The 12,167-nt window shown below is 36.0% G+C and overlaps 1 protein-coding gene across 1 annotated transcript in view; it reads left to right on the top strand.

Moving 5' to 3' along the window:
• The first annotated feature begins 1,385 nt into the window (after positions 1–1,385).
• Positions 1,386–12,167, top strand: part of LOC115447617 — a 75,039-nt gene continuing 64,257 nt past the window's right edge. The window contains 1 exon segment of the mRNA XM_030174771.2: positions 1,386–1,673. The gene's annotated coding sequence lies outside the window, so the exon portion shown is untranslated.

The raw sequence follows: 12,167 nt of genomic DNA on the forward strand, positions 1-12,167 counted from the left end.
CTACTATTCAGTTAACCTTCTAATAGCGAGCAAGACAACGCTATATCTCAACAGCAATCTCGTACATATTCGCATTAAGTAATAGCAAGTTTCCTGCCAATATCACGGAACGCGATTCAACCGTGAACCAGGCAAAAACTAAGCGCGCAGAGAAATTTCCTTGGCGTCCATGTTTTTGTTGCGTGTAAAATTGCTACATAACGGGCTTGTTCTTATGAATAACGCTACATTGTATGTGGTAAAGATAAATGTTATAAGTCCGACTATAAAATATCTTTAATATTTTTTGGAATATAAAGTAATTTATTGTTCCGATTTAATTGTAAGCAGGAAATAAGTCTAGGTAAATTGTGGTAAAATTGTTATTGTTAAGTATAACTGCGGTAGTGTGACCGATAAACTTATATACTTTTTATTATTAGAGGAGAAGGAGTCATCTTACGTCGAAGGCGATTTAGAAGACAGGTACTTAGTAAATAAGAATCATAAAACATATCCTGTTTGAAAAATGCTGTTGCTGTATGCATTGTTTTATGGTTCGATGTTGTTTTGTTTACGTTAGCCTAGTATTATAATTTCGAAGTTTTGGATACTCATGACTGTCTTCTAAAGCAAGAGAGAGAGACAAAGAGCTAAAGCACCATGCCACCAGGATAATCATGGCTACCAACATTTTTACAATTTTATGAATTATCTATAACTATTATAGTTGATGACCATTGCGCTCCCTAGAAATATTTATGGTATAATATATTTTAGAATGTATACTAAAAATAGAGTTTCACGTGTTATCCTGGTTTTAGAATTGCAACTGGCAAATAATACTTCGACCTTATCTTAATATTTTGCTTTTACTGATAAGGAAGACGTTTCGACAAGTCATGTGATTTATCCCCGGGTTAAGTTTATGAATGTAGTGCACTCTACCAGTTAGTTGCAAAAAGGCAGGTGTCGCGTATAAACACATAATTTATGTTCCAACTATAATATTCTAACCGCAATAATTAATAATTATGATGTTTCGGAGACACCTACTTTACTTTAAAGGTGTATTACATACAAAGGCTCTCCATCCAGCGTCTAAAGTGAACGTATACTTACTATTTTTGCGTAAAGCAAGCGAATGTTTCTGTTAACAAGAGGTATTTGTGTAGTGAGACAGGTACAAAATGCACCGGAGTGTGGTGGAACGACTTGGTCGGCCGCACGTGTACGCCCCTCCGCTCTGGTATCCTGTGATACCATCCGTAGCGGTGATAGCGGGATTAGCGGGTGTTCGTCGGACGATTTCGTACTCCGTCGGCCTTCTTCGTGCCCCCTACACGGACGTGACTGCGATACTAGCGAGAGCGAACGAGACCTCACCCCCTCTCCGCCCGCCCGGGGACGATATCTACTAACTTGCCAGTCTGCCTCGAGCCTCTGATGCGCTCGGTAGTGCTATTGATTTTATGCGCGAATTTATCCGTCTTTCAATTCGTGTGTTCGCTTCGAATTAGCCTAAAACTCTGGAACTTTTGTATGATCACCGGTGGATTCGGTCCACTGCAGTGAGATTACTGTGAACGCAGTTGGATTTGTGTGGAATCGGTGACAGTGAAGTGGGACTGTTCGCGCTACGTCGTCGACCGTCGTCGTGCCTGAGTTGGCGTCGTCCCTCCGTTTCTCGCGAGGTAAACGTCGAGACTCCTACGACGAGAGAGTTCGCCAATGAGAAACCGGATTGCGGTGTTGTGCCTTTAACTACACATTTAAAAAGTCGTGTTAAATATTATTAGAGTTGTCGATCGCGGCGTCGCCGAACCGCTGTGAGCTGAACAAGGCTCGGAACACTGGTACCGTTAGTCGACGTCGCGGTCGATGCCTGCTCTCGGATGTTCTCGTTACAAATCCTCCAAAATGCTAATTCAACCACGGACACCTATTAGAACCTTGTTATGATATGGTAATGGGAAAACAATTCCAGCGTGCTGTCCACTTGTACGAAACGTTTAAGAATAAGGAAATCTTTAACGCGTTAGCGTGCTTCAATGCCATTATCTTGATAAAGGTGGTTACGTATGCGGAAGTCGCGATGAGCTACTTTAATCTACTTCAATCATCGGCAGTTGAACATCTGACCTTTGTTTGGTCGATTGCTCGGTTTCGGTACATTTGCAAATATAACATTTAACAAACAATGGAAATCGGGATCAATCTTTATTCTAATTAGGAAGTGAATTGTGCAAACTAACTTATATAAAATATTCTCCAGCGCTTCTAATGGGCGTGGCAAGTGTCCAAGTGCTTCAAGGCTCACAGGGACTGGTTTTTAAATCGTGTGCTGCGAGTGTGCCCACTTGAGAAGTTTCGAAATCAGCGGTGCGCGCTGGCTCACCAGACGTTCGAGCTCCTACGATTCTGTCCGATCTATTGGCCATTTGCTTGAGCACATCACATAACTTTACTCACGTGTTACCATCTGTTGTAGACGTGGCTTGTATTGTATTTTTTATGCGCCAACAGCCTAACATAGAAAGTTTGAGTGACGGCTGCTATACTGAATAAGCGAATGTATAAAACGTGTCCGTATCACTTTCTAAATAGGATAACTAAGAGAAATATTCTACTTATTAACAAATTAATATAATGCGCTCGATAGCTAGCTATTCATTCGGATATGACATCGTGCTCTACTTAAATGCTGAAGGTAATTCCTTTGTTTTTAAAAGAGACTAGGCTGTAAAAAGCGATACTTATTGTATATTTATTTAATTTATCATATTTTAGTGAATAAAGCTTAGTATTTGTCAAACATAGAAAATCAGGCACAAATTAAAGCAGATAACAACTAAAGGATTAATATAGCGTATTATTAGTGCGTTTGCTCACCTAGAAACTAGATCTGGGATTATCCAACTGTGATTAAATTAAATAGAATATTTATATAAATTGGTTAAGTGTCATGAAAATTAAACGTTGATTGTTTAATATTACTTATATTATAATAAAATTGAAATTGAAAGTGAAAATCACTTACGAGAAGTGCGAGTGTGTGGTTTAAGCGGGTCACCGTGTCCTCCGTTGTTGAAGTTTATGCCGAATAAGGCAGCAACTGCATCGTCACATTATGCAGTAACAATCGATACAAAGATTTCAAAGTAAAGATTTCAACCTGTATGAAAATATCATATTGCTGTTAACAGTTCTTTCTAAATATTGCGTTTATTTTTAGTGAGATGGCAAATGCGTACGGAGCGGCAACGTTGCCAACAAAGTAGGTCGCGATATTCGCGCGTTGTACCTGAAAACATGCGCTGGCACACTGCGCACTGACACCCAGCGAAGGACGAAACATACCAAATAGGCCACCCAGATAACAGAAAGAAAACAAACTAAATCGGACATGATAAATGAACCAAGGCTTGATTTATTACTCGGATCCAATATTCGTGAATGTGAAAATATTGGAACACGTCTTGCCGACGATGGTATGCTGTTGATTAATCGTAAGATTTCAAAGAAACCACCCAAATAAACAGGTCAAACACCGAGAATAACGTTTGAGCCGGAAGCTTTGTGATTCACGCTTGCAGTTTTACGTTTGCATTTAATATTTCTTTATTAACTATAAACGCATTTCTGGAAAAAAAGAATTGTTTGCAAATAATGCTACATACATATATGTGTGTATATGTTCGATTTGAAGTTAAATTATTATAGGGCCGCGTCTAATTTATGCTCCTTGAAGGAGCAGTGAACGACCGAAATATAGCGTGATAGATAATTTCCCGCAGTTGGGCTGATGTCGACAGCTGATAGGCCGGGGTTAACGACCTCGACTTTGTCTCGATGTCCACGCACTTATCGTCCTGTACGATGAAAGGTCGATGGGTTATCGGCGTATTTTTATAGATGTTATGCTATCCGACGATTCTCCGTCGGATTTTATGAGTTACCTTCATAAGATTTTCGGAAAATAATAAACTTCGAGGAATTTCGCTTCGTGTGTAAAAATTCGAAGACGATTATTGCTTTTCTCTTTAACTTTCGTGTTTTTAATTTAAAATGAAATCATTAATAAACGATATTTGAATAAAGCTTCAGTCTCTTTAATTTTATGGGTTTTCTTTTAGTTTATTTCGAAATAGTATTACGACGTGTCGGGGTATAAGACTCTATTGAACAACAACAAATTAAATGTTAAATTGTTAATCGATTCTGCGTGATAGGGCAAGGAGCACGCAGACTTCCTTGTACAAAATATTGGTACTATCTTGGCCGATAGACGTTTCGTCAGTAGGTACTGAATAGACAAAGTTGTTAGTTCAAGCAAATAATTAACTACACAAAAAGGTTTTAACCTTGAAGTTCCAATAATTATCAGCCACCAAGCTCGAAATTTCAACATAAAATTGACTTTATCTGTAGCTTTAGTTCTAATTGTGAGACTCAATATTATACATATTATAAAAGGAAGCAGACAATACGTTATCGGGCGGGTGACGTCACATCCTCACGAATAAACGGCAAGGTTACAGTAATTGACCAAGATTGCCTTACAACAAGACCATGATTCATAATAATTCATTGCGATGAGCGACAATGTTCTTGATTTATATCTGGTAATTCACTATCCTCGAGGATTTTAGCATTACGGACCGAGTAATTCAGTATATTATAGTCTAGATTCGGCGACATAATCAACCAGTGATCGTAAAGAATAGATAATTGCTATCGCTGTAAATATATGTGATATCGATGTGAGGACATGCTGATCTATATGTTTTTTTTAAATAAGCCATGGGGGACTAAAAAATTCCGCTCCGATTTTAGATTATTTTCTTTTATCCGCGGAATGTGACGCACCTTATTCTTTTCGTATTATGGGTTTTCATGGAGTTTAATAGAGAAACTATGACGGAATTATGAACTCATACCTGTCAATGTACCACTAAGCTAGCATTGAACATAATATATTTACAGTTTACACCTGTGTGAGTAGTACTCCGCTTATTCACAATATAAAACGTGTTATAAAAATGTATTCGTTGAGAAACCACGGTCATAATAATTAATTAAGAAAACACCTTGGATACAATTAACCTTAATTAAATTTGGTATAACAATTAACTATCGTAAAAAGATAGATATAGCTGCGAGGATATACTGCAGGCGATTTCAATACTATAAAAAATTACAAACGGGGTCATATTTAACAGCACAACACATATTACTTTTAAGCTATATAGGAATCTATATAGGTTTGTTTCGTGCATTCCGCTTTATAGATTACGAATCTTACCCATTCCGACTACAAAAGCAAAAACCCAAGTAATTTAAAAACCTAAAGATTCAAGGAAATAAACGCATTCAAGTTCCTTAACCTTTGAACAAGCACCAAAAGCGTGAGTTACTTCCTGTTCAGAGTCAATAAAAGCCTGCATTAATAGTGGTTGTAAACAAAAGCCACCTCTCGAGTTGGCGTGACGCCAGACCTACGCGCAAATTGACTACACAGACTGAATCGAGTAATGAAATTCGTTTAGCCATGCTCTTTTGACGTCGCGCTGCATACATTTTGATAACAAATTTTGCCTTTCTCTGCCTCCATCAGCGACCTAACTCAATTAATATGCTTGTTTGTGTCAAGGTAACCGTTGAGTTTTACTGGTTTGCAATATCAGTTCGTAGTCCGGAAATTGTGTTACTGCCTTGATAATTTTAAGAGCTTTTATTACGCTTCTCCGTCAATAATAGTTAGCAGCTCTTTGAAGATATAATTTGATATGCGGAGCCATTAAAAAGGAAGTGCATTCTCTTGTAATTCTCTTATGTAAGTTACACAACGCGTCATAAGCAAACATGTAGTAGCAAGAGGTATTAAGTATGAACTGTAGAGCGACTTCTGCGTTGATATTAACGAGGAAAGCTTATTTCAAATTTCGTATTAAATATGTTGGATGACCTTTAATTCGATCAACATAAATACGTGAATTTAAAATTTGTTTTCGATGTCGATACATAGGTAGATACTTGCGCGTCTAAAAATAATCTTGACACTAAACAAGTCCTGTGCCCACTAGAACACGTTACCATCAATGACACTTTGGAATGTTAATATTTATGTAGTGCATATGTGTTTTAGCTGTTTGTTAGTTACTGTATCGTGACATAACACATGCGGAAGTGAATTTCGAGCATGGCTGGCGTGATTATGAACGTGTACGCTGGTTGTACGGTTGAAAACTCGTTGCAACTTCCTGATGGGCGAGTGCATGTTGCGAAATCACACGCGCGCGATCTTCGATCAGGGTCACCGATTTGAATTTCGATTTTTATTGTAATGCCCGTTGACAGTATGAATATATGCTGATTGTGTACTTACGCAAATATATGACTGACTTGAAACTTTTTTAAGGGTTTGCAAAATTATGTTCTTTACTTTTGATATTTTGCAATCAAAAGTATATACGGTATATTTTCATATTAATAGTGACAATATTAAATAAACATCAAGACTCCGTAATAATACGCTGACGACGTTGCGATAACTTGGAATACGAGTATAATGACCATTGCAATTAGTAACATATTAATATCGATTACATATAGGTAATACAGTTAGAACAGGTTTTGATTTACCGAGCGCTGTGGCCATCGGCCACTGTCCACTTTCACCGTCCGGTCCGCCATCTTGTCGTCGGCCATGTCGTGAGTGTGCGCACCTCATTGAGCTATTGGCATTTGGCACGTCTATTGTTACGTCTTTGTGTGACGTCACACACATTATCTCCTATGGATTTATTGAAAAATATAAATAATTATAACTGATAATTTAGTACTATTTGTTCAAAGTGGCTACTTCCTGCCTTACCTGTGACGGATCTAGATAGATTCGATTGTTCATGTTCATTACTTTCGAAACCATAAAATTTTATTTAAATTAGGATAGACACTGACGTCTACGTACGCGTACTTGTATAACAGAAGTACGCGTACGTAGACGTCATTATTATCTGTCACCATTGAAGTCTACTTCAATGGTGACAGATAATATATTATCCTCACTAGATGTCTCTAAAAGTAGAGTCGAGTGAGATTCAATCACAATCCGACAATGTCTGTGATTTCACAGAATTTGCACTGTGACTGAACGTGATAAAAGTTTCAAAGTTGCTTTTTATAAAATGAAAAAAGTACCTTAATATTTTTTTTTATTATCAGATATAGGTATTCAGCTATGTACTTTTATTAGAATGTACTACATCGACACAATAGCCTATACGTACAAATACGTGAGAGAAACCAAAAAATAGAGAAGACTGTAAAGTCGAATAAAATCTTGGTTAGATTATTTTTATTAGGCAAAAAAGATTAATGGAACTAAAATAGTGTCGTTTGTCGGGCCTGGCTTGTTGTGAAATTCCTTGAATTCAATGATAAAATATGTAAAAGCCGATACGGATGGAATTTATAAACAAATGTTTTTTTTCTTTTACCACGAAATTCGAAAAATATCTGGCAAATCTATTTAAACATGGGAATCTCGCAAGTTATTTTTTAGACAATTACAAAAACGGTCAACCACAGGTTAATTAAAATAATAATTTTATAAATGACATGTCTGCCTAAAAATACGGGTCTAACATTCGCCACACGTAAGGTAATAAGCGACGGCACTTACGAAAGTTTTACGTACTATCCCAATCAAGATGGTTCATTCATGACGCAAATAAATGTCAACAGCTTAACTCTTTTTTGTGTATTCTTTCCAAAGTAATTTGTATGACTTTTTGTATCTCGGTATAGCGAGATTCTAGGGTGGTCATGAATCCTTTACACAATTAAACAAAAGCAGATAACACATTCATATAAATTTATTCAATTGATGAACACTCGCCATCTTATCGGACGATAGATAACTGGGTGACTAATTATAATTAGGTAGCATTTCTTACTACTAAAAGCAATAATTTTATCGTAAATCAATGTTTTCAAGTAAAGAACTTTAAAACGTTTTTTTTAAACATAAGGAATCCGAGGATGAGCCTTTTAATTTCTAAATAAATAAATAGGGGAAGCGCTGTAACGATTGAAAATCCCTGGCCTACAGCGATTAACAAAGAATTTAAGCTAGCACGTCAAGGTTATCGTGCTACTTATATTTTATTTAAGGTCGTATATGTTTTATATTCGTTTCCTCATTTAGTTGATCGCAGACAAGCTATAGATAAATGTATTTTGTTTGTTCATAAATAAGCAAATAAAATAAATATTCATCTATAATTAAAATGTGAAGAAACTAAGAACATTTTCTTTTTAAAATAAAGTCGAGCAAACGGCCAATTGGGCCACAAATGTTAAGTTATCATAATGGCCAATGAAAACGCCCCGTGTGAAATAGTGTGTCTGGCGATCTTTAATAAAATTAATTAGTATTGCGAAGGGGAGGAATTTTTTTTTATTCTTAATATTCTCAGTGATTGTACTGACGCCGGAGCCGCTTGTCAAGTCTCTTTTTCATAGACGGTAATGCACTTTAAGATAAAAAACACTGTATCAATTTGTCCATGTTAACTTACATTTATATCGTTGCATATTATTGTAAGAGATATATATGTTCTTAGTTATTAATAAAGTTGAGCAAAAAGATGTGTTATTGACACGAGTATTTATTTCGTACTAAATAGTAACTAGGCAAACAAAACAACAGCACACAAATACTTATAAAAATACAACGCATAAAAAATAATATAGTCACAACAAAGGTTACAATCTTCAACACATATCAGTAGATATTTCAAACTATGCCTGAAGCGTGTCTTATTTTAATAGATCCTGTGCCGCAACAGAATACTTGGCAAATTTAATTTGAACGTATGGTTTTACTGAAGAGGTAGCATTCGAATGACTCCGAGGTTTAGGATTTAGTTGCTTTTGGTTTGTCCAATTAGCTAAAAGGTAACAGCACGGTGTCTGATTTAAACCAGTCATCTAAGAGGAGTCTTGCATCTGGAAAGGCGGCTGAGGGATTCTGTTTCACTCCAACACAGTGGTTTAATAAAATGTTATGTATTAAATAAACGACTGGACAACAAAAGAAAATAAGATATAGCAAGAATCCATTAGTCTATAAAATAAACTCTATCTTCTCTATTTATCATGACATATAAATAATTAAATACAATTTCAACTTTCATTCTTCAGAAGTAAAATCTAGTACTTAACACATAACATTTTTTCATTTATTTAAAATCAAATATAAGCTTACAGTGAAGATACAACAAAACACTTAAATATGATAATGAATACATAATTTTGTGAGATTTGTCTAATAAATAACTTGTTAATGTATAAAGTCCGATTGGAATATTTATAATTGAATAGGTCACATTAGGTGTCGGCTCAGTAAATACGCGGTTAAATGGCCGTGGCAGACAAGGACACGTTTGCCGAACTAATCTCATTGAAATTACCTCCGTCGGTCCGCACTCCGTGTTATTGCTCCCGTCTGTGAAGTTCTGCTCTAATACCAATAGTTTTTGAATCCGTTGAATATGTTATTTGATAGACTTAGTTTGCGTATATAGAGACTCACAGATTATTTCTGAAATTTCTAGTTTGTAACGTAGATATGTGGTAGGTATCTAACCCTTGCTCTCTATTACTTGGGACCTAAGTTGGCTTGTGAATTGTGGCTATGAAATATCATAGGTATGCCTACCCCTAAAAGGGGATAAGGTTTGGTGCTAATGTAATATTTTACGCAGCAATACCATTATTATCATTATCAACCATAAGAACTCCATTACTAAACGTTACCCAACCTGTTAGAAGGTACATTGTTCATATACATATGTCAATATTAATAAGTTTTTGGCACCAACATTCTTTACATGATTGCCATTCGCATTGACTATTGCAGCTTCGTGCCGTGGCGTGACACCGTCAGGAATTCATTAGGATTTTTGTGAGAGATTCGCGTGTCAGCCCGTATTCGGTAACACGCAAAACACGTGTTATATAGCGGGACCGAACAGTTTAGGGAATATAAACCAATATACTTGCTCTCATATTTTGGGGAACACGTTAAGTTAAAACGATCCTAGTTTAGTACATTAATAAAATTTGATTTTAGTTTGTTTCACAAAGAAGTCGTCTATCATGAATGCTTGTCTTAAATTCCTGTAAGTCATTCGTTTGACAACACTATGAATTCATATTCGTATGTCTTCTCATCATTTCCCTTTACCGTTAGTGCGCGGTATGCACTAAAGCCCAAGTTTCCAGTAACCGATCAGTATACGCTGGTGGAATTTGAACGGATCGCACTGCTCGCCCGTTATGCCGCTCTACATGGATAGACATCGCACAGATATGCCGCTTTTACCTGTTTGAATATTTTAAACGTGCTATTCCATATTCTAAACTGCAGTAGAAATATATTTTTGACAATGGAAGGTTCATACAATTTTATTGGAACGGATGTGATTCGTTTGGAATGTAATCTTTTAAAACGTATCGTATTTGTGTATTGTCGATACGATTTACTCGCACTATTAAATTTGTAAGGACTAGTCGCGACCGGAATGTTAACTAAATACGCAGTTATCCCGATTTTCTAAGGAAATACAAACATAGGAAGGCAGTAATAGTTAAATCAAGCTTTTTTGCTATTAGATATTGAAGCGAAAAGCGGCTATAGCCTAGTTGGTTATGGAACTGACATTCGAGACGAATATCCGTAGTTAAAAACCCAAAGGCACACAGAGGAGGCCCGTGCCCAGCAGTGGGACAGTCATAATACATGGCTGTTATTATTATCATTTTAGATATTGAAGCTGATTTATCCAACACAAACTTACGAAAATAATACTAACACCCACAAATATTTGTGGGTGTTAGTATTATTTATAACATTCGACATTTTGAGTTGTTCGTTTACGATCTGTGTGACCCTTACATTATCAGACTTATTATTAAAACGTAGCATAGATTCTCTGACGTTTCTTTTATAAATCCTTGATGTAATAAACAATACTTAAAGCAGCTCATGCTAATTATGAAATTATTACGTCTACTACTAAGTGCTATCTAGTACTTACCGTTGGCCTTTTAAATTACTCGCATTTAAGTTTTACGTTACGAGGCAAACAAATTACGGCAAGAAAAGTTCCAATTAGTGAACGTCTTATTTGTTTATTGCCGACAGAACTATCTCTAGGGCATTTGCAAATTGACGTTGTGAATGACGCAAAGGGTCAAAAAGGTTGGTTGTTGACGTCTTTAAGAATAAATGCCTTTCACAAAACATATTCATCGAATATAATTTTTATCACTTAAACCTTTTAAAATGACGAATATAAATTTCGAAATGTGATTATTGCGTTTCATCTAATGACTTTTTTGTTGCGGTCCTTAAGGGATTAATCTACCTTTTTAAAATTTTCTAAAATCCATTCAAATAAATGAAATTTACTCTTCTAATATTACTTTTATAAATGTTAATAAATTCTCATTTTACGTCACACTACTTTGTTTATGCTCTAAAGTAATTCTGTAATTATGTACAATTAAGAATAAATTACATGTTTAACTTTAAAAAATATGTAGTACTCGCAACATTTTCGTTCAGTTTGCGTCCACAGCATAATTGTAGGTCACCAAAGTTATGAGTTTCATGAACTTGACAAACTCAGTATATCTCTTTACGACATCGTGTTTTGTTGCAGGCATTTCGCTGTATAAGGAGAGAATTCATCAAGCCACGCCGAAAACGTGAGTTACAAACGATTCGTACGCCAAACAATTTGCCAGACATCAGTAGCGGAGGGACCAAAGTCTACTCCAAATTGCACCTTAATTTGTTTTCCTAAAATGTTTTTTTATCTGATTTTTTTACTTACGCATTTTTTTTATTTTATTATTTAAGGAAAACTTAATAATAAATAATAATATCAGCCCTGTATTATATACTGTCCCATTGTTGGGCACGGGCCTCCTCTACTACTGAGAGGGATTAGGCCTTAGTCCACCACGCTGGCCTAGGGCGAGTTGGTAGACTTCACACACCCTCGGAAATTCCTGATAGAGAATTTCCCAGGTATGCAGGTTTCCTCACGATGTTTTCCTTCACCGTTAAAGCAAGTGATAATTCGCAAAGAATACACACATTTTTTTTTTTT

Source organism: Manduca sexta, chromosome 20 (assembly GCF_014839805.1).
Source record: "Manduca sexta isolate Smith_Timp_Sample1 chromosome 20, JHU_Msex_v1.0, whole genome shotgun sequence".
NCBI lineage: Eukaryota > Metazoa > Arthropoda > Insecta > Lepidoptera > Sphingidae > Manduca > Manduca sexta.